The sequence below is a fragment of the Tamandua tetradactyla genome, chromosome 3 (assembly GCF_023851605.1).
Source record: "Tamandua tetradactyla isolate mTamTet1 chromosome 3, mTamTet1.pri, whole genome shotgun sequence".
Classification (NCBI taxonomy): domain Eukaryota; kingdom Metazoa; phylum Chordata; class Mammalia; order Pilosa; family Myrmecophagidae; genus Tamandua; species Tamandua tetradactyla.
Genome location: NC_135329.1, coordinates 199,703,869 through 199,714,289, shown reverse-complemented (window position 1 = coordinate 199,714,289; position 10,421 = coordinate 199,703,869). Strand labels below are relative to the sequence as shown.

The window sequence follows — 10,421 nt, the reverse complement described above, 5'->3', positions numbered from 1 at the left end:
ATGCTTCCTCACTGTGATACCAAGAACATTGTTAGTGTTTGCAGATTAGATTTTTGCATATTAGGTAGCAAAATGGGGGAGAATTTTTTAATTCTTGGTGCTTTATCTCCATCATCTGAGGTTTAGAATCCTAACAACTGAAGATAAAGTGAAGGGTGGCAGGCCTTTGTGTCTGTCTCCCGGACAAGAAAACAATCCTAGTATGAAAACTGAGTCCTAATGTCAGGTAATGGGGAGTTCCATGGATATCATTTGCAAGTTTAATGATGGTTACCTGATTTTGACAATATTTGTCTTATTAACTATATAATCTATCGATAAATGTCTCCTGGCCCTTAGTAACATGTTGTTTTGATATGTAGATTCTTACATCAATAATTTATATAGAGGAGATATCAGAAATTCAAGAAAACCCTTCCTTCCCTGATGTAGAAAGATCCATCTCTACCTGTTAATTACCTCATTACTTCAATCTTCTGCAAAAAAAAAAGGATCAGAATAGACCATTTTGCAATTCTGATACCTCTAGTAAAAAGGGATTCTGCAAATAAGCAAATGACAGGTTTTCCTCAATTGCTGGGGGTGGGGGTGGGGGTGGGTGGGTAGAAGTCAATATTTTCCATTTTCTCAATGAAAAGATAAACTTTCAGAAGTTTTTCTTAAATCATTGATCATCTGATATTAGTGAGCACTAATGGGCAGTCAAATAAATGAAAAAGAGCAAGTATTAATGGCACCTGCTGAGCCGCCATCCAGCCTGTGTGGCCTCAGATCCACTGAGCCTCTATAGAAGCTGAAATCTGTTTATCTCCATTCTTCACAATGCAATGAAACACAGTACAGACTCTCTTTTGACTGACACACAGGACTTGGCTAGACCCATTTAAAGCTGATCTCTCTGGACACTGTCACAGCCTAAAGCTGAGTCCAAATGATTTCTGGTTCAGGGCCCTCAAAGACAATGGCTGTGCTTAGCTACTGCCAAATGTGTTGCGAAGGAAAGGAAGCCACTGAATGCCCGTTCACCACAACTTGGGGTCCTCCGTCATAAATAATGGCATCAAGACATTTCATCCAGGACAGTTGTGGCATTCAGTGTCAAATCCCAAGAAACTCCCATAGGAAAGAAGGGAGAACCTGATCCTTTACAGGATAAATCTATTAGTTTGTATCGATGATTTAAGAAAACATTTAAACAATATGGAAAGCTTTGATTCCAGTGCATCTAATAACTTCTGGTGTTTAGAACCAGATGTTCTGGTTTAGAACATTTTATTATGTGGCCATAAAAGGAGTGAATGTTGTCCCTTTTCTGGAACTAATTGGATTACTGTCAACACAGTGAACACTATGAAAGTTTCCCAGAGTGGAAACAGACTCATGGCATACACCATGCTTAAGATTGCAATGCCTGCCCGTACGAAATGACTCTGGGAGGAACATCTCTGCTGTGATGTATTTGTATTGTCATGGCTACATATCAACCCCTCCCTCAGTTAAAGAGGCCCTACAGGGCAGGGTGGAAGAGATGAAGGAGTTTATCATCGAGAGAATAGAAGAGACAAAGGATAGGCCACTGAAAAAATATAAGAAATGAAAGAAAGAGTTTCTTTTAAGAAAAAAGTAGAATAATAGTATAATGTAATGTAATGTAATATATAATATAGGAATATGATAACAGATTATAGAAAAGCCATGCAGTTTAACCCTTTGGAGACCATGAGCAGGGATACATTCTCCTGATTATGTGTGTGTGTGTGTGTGTGTGTGTGTGTGTGCATGAAGAGTTTTTGTGTGGGGACCCAGGGCCCAGGACACCCCCTACACTGAGAGCAGGTCATTGCACATGGCCTCCTACATGACCAGGACAGAATCTGAAGGCTATCAGACCTCCTCCGGGGGGAAAGAATGTCCAGATGGTATCGTAAACAAGGCACTGAAACTCTCCTCCCCTGGTCACTGCTGATAACAAACCTCCAAACCTCTGTGTCACGAGATGCTGCTGAAACTCTGTTGTCACACACTAAGGAATTTCTTTGTTCTGAATCCTTATAAGTCACTGTCATTTTCCATGGCTGGTCACCACCATGGAACACCTTCTCCTGTCCGTAAATCCTAATAAAACACATGTGTAACTCCATGTCTGACGTGTCCTTTGGTCTTTGGGCTGCCCCAACCCAAACCCTCCAAGAGTTGGGTTGGATCATTTATTTGTTTACGCATCTGAAATGATGCATAACCAAGGAATTGAGACATGAGAAAGCATTGGTTCAATACTAATGAATCTACAAGAATTAGCCTTTGGGGAAGGTGGAAAAGGTAACCTAAAACATTAGGGGATAAAAAAAGGAAACTGCAACCAAAATAAGCTGATTATATTCTACTAACACTTATGGAGTGTCTTCATAAAACTCTCCATGGTTTTTACTGTACAGCCTCAAGTGGCTGCTATAGGGTTCTGCATACATAAAACAGGAATAAGGGGATCCCCCTGACTGTTCCCCTTGTTGTTAAATGTTATTCCCACCCCATAATGAAGCTGGCTCCATCCCTATCACTTGGAAGATATTTAAATAGTCTTTCTACAAAAACAGCATATTACAGTTATATGTTGGGTAAAATATAGACTTTATATGAAGAAAATTGAATTAAAATTGAGACGTAAAACTGACGTTAGTGAATAAACTTGGAATATTTCATTGGTAAAAGAGACCATTAGGAGATAGAAATAGGGTAAGATATTGGGTAATCGGAGCTGAAGGGATACAGATTGTGCAACAGGACTGAATTTAAAAACTCAGAAATGGACAGCACAATATTACCTAACTGTAATACAATTATGTTAAAACACTGAATAAAGCTGCATGTGAGAATGATAGAGGGAGGAGGGCTGGGGCATAAATGAAATCACAAAGAAAGATAGACGATAAAGATTGAGATGGTGTAATCTAGAAATGCCTAGTGTGTACAATGATAGTGACTAAATGTACAAATTTAAAAAATGTTTTTGCATGAGGAAGAACAGAAGAATGTCATTACTGCAGTGTGCTGAAAATAGATGGTAATTAATATTTTAAAATTTCAATTTATGTGTGAGACTAAAGCAAAAAATGTTTATTTGGTACAAATTTATATTTTGACTAGTGCATCTCCTAATATAACTTATGTAGATAGTTCGTTGAACACCTTAAGTACATGGAACTTTGGGTAGGACATGAGATTTTGTTGGTTTGTCCAGGTGATGCCCTGATGAATCCCAGAGTGATATGATCAGAGAGTGGAAAAGTATTTTCAAAGTCCCCTTCGGGGAATGGTGAGAACGGGGGAAAACTCAACTTCTGCAAGTTGAATTCGTGATATTCTCACAAGCAGTGTGGACAACCAAAGCTATAGGTGGAGCCCCCAGGCTTGGGGTTTGTACGTATGAAACTTAACTCCACAGGGGATAGGTCAAGCCTACTTAAAATTAGGCCTAAGAGTCACCCCCAAGAGAATCTCTTTTGTTGCTCAGATGTGGCCTCTGTCTCCAGCCAACACAACAAGCAAACTCACCACCCTCCCCTGTCTACGTGGGACATGATTCCCAGGGGTGTGGATCTTCCTGGCAGCGTGGGACAGAAATCCCAGAATGAGCTGAGCTTCAGCATCAAGGGATTGAGAAAAACTCTAGAATGAGCTGAGACCCAGCATCAAGGGATTGAGAAAACCTTCTTGACCAAAAGGGGGAAGAGTGAAATGAGACAAAGTGTCAATGGCTGAGAGATTCCAAACAGAGTAGAGAGGTTATCCTGGAGGTTATTCTTAACACATAAAGTGCATATCACCTTGTTATCCAAGATGTAATGGAGAGTCTGGAGGGAACTGCCTAAAAATGTAGAGCTATGTTCCAGTAGCCATGTTTCTTGATGATGATTGAACAATGATATAGCTTTCACAATGTGACTGTGTGATTGTGAAAACCTTGTGTCTGATGCTCCTTTTATCTACCTTGTCAACAGACGAGTAGAACATGTGGAATAAAAATAAATAATAGGGGGAACAAATGTTAAAATAAATTTAGTTTGAAATGCTAGTGGTAGATGAGGGCGAGGGGTAAGGGGTATGGTATGTAAATTTTTTTATTATTTTTTTGTTTTATTTTTCTGTTGTCTTTTTATTTCTTTTTCTAAATTGATGCAAATGTTCTAGGAAATGATCATGATGATGAATATGCCACTATGTGATGATATTGTGAATTGCTGAGTGTATGTGTTGGGAATGTTTGTGTTTCTTTCTTATAATTTTTTCTTTAGTTAATAAAAAATTAAAAAAAATTGAGACGTAAATAAGATGTATTGGTTATATGTAAACGAAAAAACGGACCTTTTAAAAATGATTTTTACTTGAAGCTTCTGATAATCAAATTTTTTAGAGCAAATGAATGTATGCTAACAGTTTGTTCTACTTTGCTGGCTGCCAGAATGCAATATACCAGGAACGGAACAGCTTTTAAAAAGAGGAATTTATTACATTGCAAGTTTACAGTTCTAAGGCCGAGGAAGTGTCCCAATTAAAGCAAGTCTACAAAAATGTCCAAATTAAGGCACCAACAAGAGGTTACTTTCACTCAGGAAAGGCCAATGAAGTTCAGGGTTTCTCTCTCAACTGAAAAGGCACATGGCAAACAGGGTAATGTCTGTTGGCTTTCTCTCCAGGCTTCTTGTTTCATGAAGTTCCCACGGGACGTATTCCTTCTTTATCTCCAAAGGTCTCTGGCGGCATGGACTCTCTGCTTCATGGTTCTCTCATCATTCTTGTGGCACTCTCAGATCTCCATCCTTTTCCAAAAATGCTTCCTCTTTAAAAGATTCCAGTAAAGTAATCAAGATCCACCTGGAATGGGTGGAGTCACATCTCCCTCTAATGAAAGGTTAATTCCCACAAATATCTCCGTGGAGATAATCTAATCAAGTTTCCATCCTTCGTTATTGAATAGGGATTAAAAGAAAGAGTTGCTACCACAAGAATGATTAGGATTAAAACATGGGTTTTCTAGGGTACATAAATCCTTTCAAACTAGCACAGAAGGGTTTGCTTAGAAAATTAATGATCAAAATGAAAAATGGATTAGGCAAGGAACTTTGTTCAAGAATAATAGCAAAACCAGCCTTTTAAAGTACCATACCCGTTACTAAGACAGCCTTTCACACATAAGATACTGTTTACAGAGTTCGACAAAGCAGAAAAAGAATGCATATATTGAGATTATCTTCCCCCAGTATTGAAAATAATAAAATTATACCTTCAGATTTAATCTATAGTATATTTCATGTGACAGAATCTTCCTCTGTCTATTTGAAAATGACAGATATTACTGTTTACCTTATGCTCCAGGATGAAAAGGAGCTGTTAGCTGTATGTCTTGTTTCAGTGGATCTTAGAAGATAATTCCAGGAATTTTGAAGCTCTTAATAGTTTGGGGAGGAAAGGTGTTTAAAGAAAAGAAGCAAGTTATATACTAGACACATTTAGCTTCTTTCTGTGTTCTTTCCACCGAGTTCAAGTTATTCTTAGGATTTCTTCTCTGATTCAGACATTGAAAACTAGCCAGCTGCTAGAAGAAGTAATTGTACTAATGAAATGAAAAGAAAGTAATTTTAGGAAATGAAGCAGAAATAACTGAGTGCATCTTTCCTGATATTTTTGAAAGGATATTTTTATAAAATGCTTTTGTGTGACATATGTTTCTGAATTATTATTAAAGAATTCCTTCTGGAAACAAAAAATTAATGGAAAGCAGATATTGTCACTGCCTAGAAAACTTTCTTTTAGAGAAGCACGTGTGCTTGCAGTTGTGACTTTTTGATTCTTTCTACAAGAAAAATTGATTTTAGTTTGAAGGCTGTCCTAATGGTTTGAAAGTATTATGTACCCCAGAAAAGCCATGTTTTAATCCTGATCCAATCTTGTGGGAGCAGCTGTTTCTTTTAATCCTTACTCAATACTGTAGGTTGGAAACTTTCAACTAGATTATCTCCATGGAGATGTTATACAACCAATTGTGAGTGTGATTCTTTGACTTGACGGAGATGTGATTCCACCCATTCCAGGGGGTCTTGATTAGTTTACTGGAATCCTTTAAAAGAGGAAACATCTTGGAGAGAGACAGAATGGCAGAGCCAACGGAAATGCCAGAAGCCTCAGAGCTGACAGAAACTTTGGAGTAGAGCTTGACACAGATGTGGGCATGTGGAGAACAGAGACACGGATGTCTGGAGATGTTTGGAGCCCAGCAGACTGCCATGTGAAGTTAAGCAATCCAGAACCTGGAGCGAGCCAAGGGAAGCCAAGAGATGAGTTCCAGTTTGCTAGCTGCCGGAATGCAATATATTTGGCAATGAAATGGCTTTTAAAAAGGATAATTTAATAACTTACAAGTTTGCAGTTCTAAGCCTGTGAAACTCTCCAAATTAAAGCAAGTATATAAAAATGTCCAAGCCAAGGCATCATCAAGAGGTTACCTTCAGTCAAGAAAGGCCGATGAGTTCAGCGTTTCTTTCTCAACTGAGAAGGCACATGGCGAACCTGGGGACAGTCTGCTAGCTTTCTCTCCTGGCTTCTTGGTTCATGAAGCTCTGCAGGAGGCATTTTCCTTCTTCAGCTCCAAAGGTCGCTGGCCGGTAGACTCTCTGTTTCTTGTGGTTATGTCGTTCTGAAGCTTTCTCCAAAATGCTTCCTTTTTTAAAGCATTCCAGTAAACTAATCAAGACCCACGTAGAATGGGTGTAGACACGTCTCCATTTAATCAAGTTTAATACCCACAATTGATTGAGTCACACCTCCATGGAGATAACCTGATCAAGTTTCCAACCTATTGTGCTGAATAGAGACTAGAAGAAACCATTGCTCTCACGAACACTAGGATTCCCTTGCTTCTGCAGTGGGTCTTTGATTAGGATTAAAACATGGATTTTCTAGGGTACATAAATCCTTTCAAACTGGCACAAGATGGAAACCAGCCCTGGAGAAGTAAAGTGAGGAACTCCCACAGGAGCAGAGGCTGAAAGCAACAGAGTCCAGGAACAAGGGATCAGAGATGCTAGCCATGTGACTATCCAGTGACAGAGGTGTTCCTGACCCATTGGCCTTTCTTGAGTGAAGGCACCTCTTGTTGGTACCTTAATTTGGACACTTTTATAGGCTTAGAACTGTAAACTTGTAACCTTATTAAATTCCCCTTTTTAAAAGCCACTCCAGTTTTGGTATATCGCATTCTGGCAGCTGGCAAACTAACACAGAGGTGATTAAATCTAACAATCATTTTTGGTATTCTACAAACAGAGCTATGGTTCAAGTGTTTGTTACCCAAATTTAAGAGCCGCAGCTATAAGCCCTAGGGAATAGTGATAGAAGGTCTTTAGAAACTGAGGTTTGGAGAGATGATAAAAAGGTCAATTGAAGGGAAGAAAAACAAAGTGGACTTATAGATCCAGAACCTGGGCAGCCTGCTGCCAGCTAAGCATCCTGCATTGGGGTATCCCTAAGTCTAGGGGTGTTATGAGCTGGCTTCCCTGATATTCACATCTGGTTTTAGGAAGTATCAAGAAAGACACTAGGATTCCCTTGCTTCTGCAGTGGGTTTTCTCCTATCATAAAGAGAAGTAGGGAAAAAGGAATAGTAAGAGGCCAAAAAAATTGTCTTAAAAATTTTATCTATGGCAGCCCTGTCCTCTTCCTTCTTTCCAGGAAACCTAAGAGTTCAAACTTTCATCCCTTGGCATCAGAAGTGAATTGTTCATATATCAGATTCTTAATTTAGAAACATTCTGAGGTGAGGGGAGAAGTTTGCTAGCTTATGCAGACATATTCATAAAATATTAGAGCTGTTAATGGGCCTTGCAAAGTCATGTTCACTGCAATCATTTGCCATATATAGTCTTTCCTGTATAGGTAGAAAATGCTGCATTCCCCAAGATAGAAACTTTGGTTACTACATAACTGTGAAATGGTTAGGGCACCATCTTGTGGCCAATACAATGCTGAACGTAAAAGCCCTATTCATTTTATTCATATTTGGAGTATAGTTTTGAGTAATAGTTTGCTTTCTCATGACTATATAAAAGTACTTTAAGAACAATATTCACTATTTTATATATGCACATAGAAATAGAGTATGAGTTAAATAGAATGGGGCTTATGTAATTGAGTCTGTAGACTTTAATCTTACATGTTTGGCTAAGGAATTTTTTGTTGTTTTGTTTTGGTGCAATTACTTTGTTGGGCTTAGGGAAATGGACAGTGGGTAAAGGTGGGAAAGGGATGTGCAGGTTTGAAGCTATTATGTACCTCAGAAAAGCCATGTCCTTTAATCCTCATTCAGTATTGCTGGGTGGGATATTTTTTATTGTTTCCAAGGAGATGTGACCCACCCAATTGTGGGTGGTAACTTTTGATTAGATGGTTTCCATGAAGATGCATCTCTACTCATTCAAGGTGGGGTTGCTTACTGGAGCCCCTTAAGAGAGAATCATTTTGGAAAAAGCTTTAGAGCCACCATAACCAACAGAGCCAACAGAACCGACAGAGCCCTGGGTAAGCCATTCAAGAAGCATGGAGAGAAAGCTAGCAGACATCCCTAAATTTCCAGCTAAGAGAGAAATCCCAAACATCATCGGCCTTCTTGAATCAAAGTATCTTTCCCTGGATGCCTTAAGTTGAACATTTTTATAACCTTGCCTTAGTTTGGACATTTTCATGGCCTTAGAACTATAAACTTGCAATTCAATAAATTCTTTTTTAAAAAGCCTTTCCATTACTAGTATATCACATTCTGGCAGCATTTCAGAAACTAAAATCAGTATTTCAAAGAAAATACATTAGTTATTTTTCTCTGGTGCCAATTCAGTTTAAGTGCTTTTATATCTCAATAACTTCCTTATGATTGTAACTTTCTTATCAACATGGGTAAGATATTACTCAAAGAGCCAATTCTCAAAAATACAAGTGGTCAATGAGAGGGAGGGGTATGGTATATATGAGTTTTTTTCTTTTTTATTTCTTTTTCTGGAGTGATGCAAATGTCAAAAAAAAAATCATGGGTGATGAATACACAATTATATGATGATATTGTGAGCCACTGATTATATACACATGTATGGAATGTTTGTATAGTTTTATCAGTAAAAATATACAAAAAGAAAAAAGCCAATCCAAATGGTCACTGAATGGCCACATGCTCCATGACATCCTCGTTCCCACAAGTTCCTCTTGCCCATCTTAGGTAGTTTTTACTTTCATAGGATAGACTAAATAGTTGGCTCAGAGATCCAAACTATTTCATATGGAACTGCAAAATGATATTAACAATTAATTTTAAGTTAAATTTAACAATTTAACTTAAAATAAGACTACCTAGAAATGGGTTAAAATCACATTCCTAGGGTGGTGCATCGGTGGCTCAGTGGCAAAATTCTTGCCTGCCATGCCAGAGACCCAGGTTCGATTCCCCATGCCTGCTCATGCAAAAAAAAAAAAAAAAAGATCACATTCCTGATAAGCCAGAGCTTCTCAATCGCAAAGTGGATTTTATGAACTAGACATACATTTGTTCTGATATAAATCTAGAAGTATTCAAAGATCAAAAGCTTGAAAACCTAAAGGTAAGGATAGTTCCTCTCCAACCTTATGTTAAGGTCCTGCAAATTGCCCTGAACAGAGGAAATTAGGGATCCCATTATCAGCACTACCTATGGAATAATAAATAAAAATAAAAAACAGGATTACTGAATAACTGAATTATTCGAAGAAAAAAATTGTCCACCTAAAAAATAATTAAGATAGTAATTCTCTCAAGTAGAATTTGGGATTTTGCATATATTGGATAAGTAAATGGTTGGAGATTATTTACCTTATTTGACTCGTCCAAGAAACTTTCTGTATCTCCTTTCTCTGGTACCTTAATAAGATATTTATCAAACCATATTACTTGTGGATGGCACACAGAAGTGGCACTTCACTGTTGGAGTTTGGTCTCTATCCTGTGTTAAATCATTAGGACTTGGAGTAAACTCCCAGTTCTCAACACAAAGACACAGAATAATATGAGCGTTTGAGAAGAAGAAAGGCGAAATATATTACATTTAACCTACTAATTCAGCCATTAACTATTTCTCAAACTTTCCCCTTTAAAATACTCTTTGCTCTACTTGTGATAGCTTTAAGATCTCCTACACGACTGAAGTCCCTCTCTCCTAACCAGCTGCTGGAAAGGAGTTTCAAAGGGTATTCATTTTTCTTTATAAAAACTTCAATACCCCTTTCCAGCATGAAATTGAAATGGCTATGGCCCAAATATCCCTGAAGATTGAGAAAGATCAAATGAGAGGAAGGTGTAACTGAGAAATTAGGATTTAACAAATGACCATGACTACTGACTTTTATTA

The 10,421-nt window shown here is 38.0% G+C and overlaps 1 pseudogene; it reads left to right on the top strand.

Moving 5' to 3' along the window:
- LOC143675882 (protein FAM210A pseudogene) lies at positions 1–1,632 on the top strand (annotated as a pseudogene).
- The last annotated feature ends 8,789 nt before the right edge of the window (positions 1,633–10,421 follow it).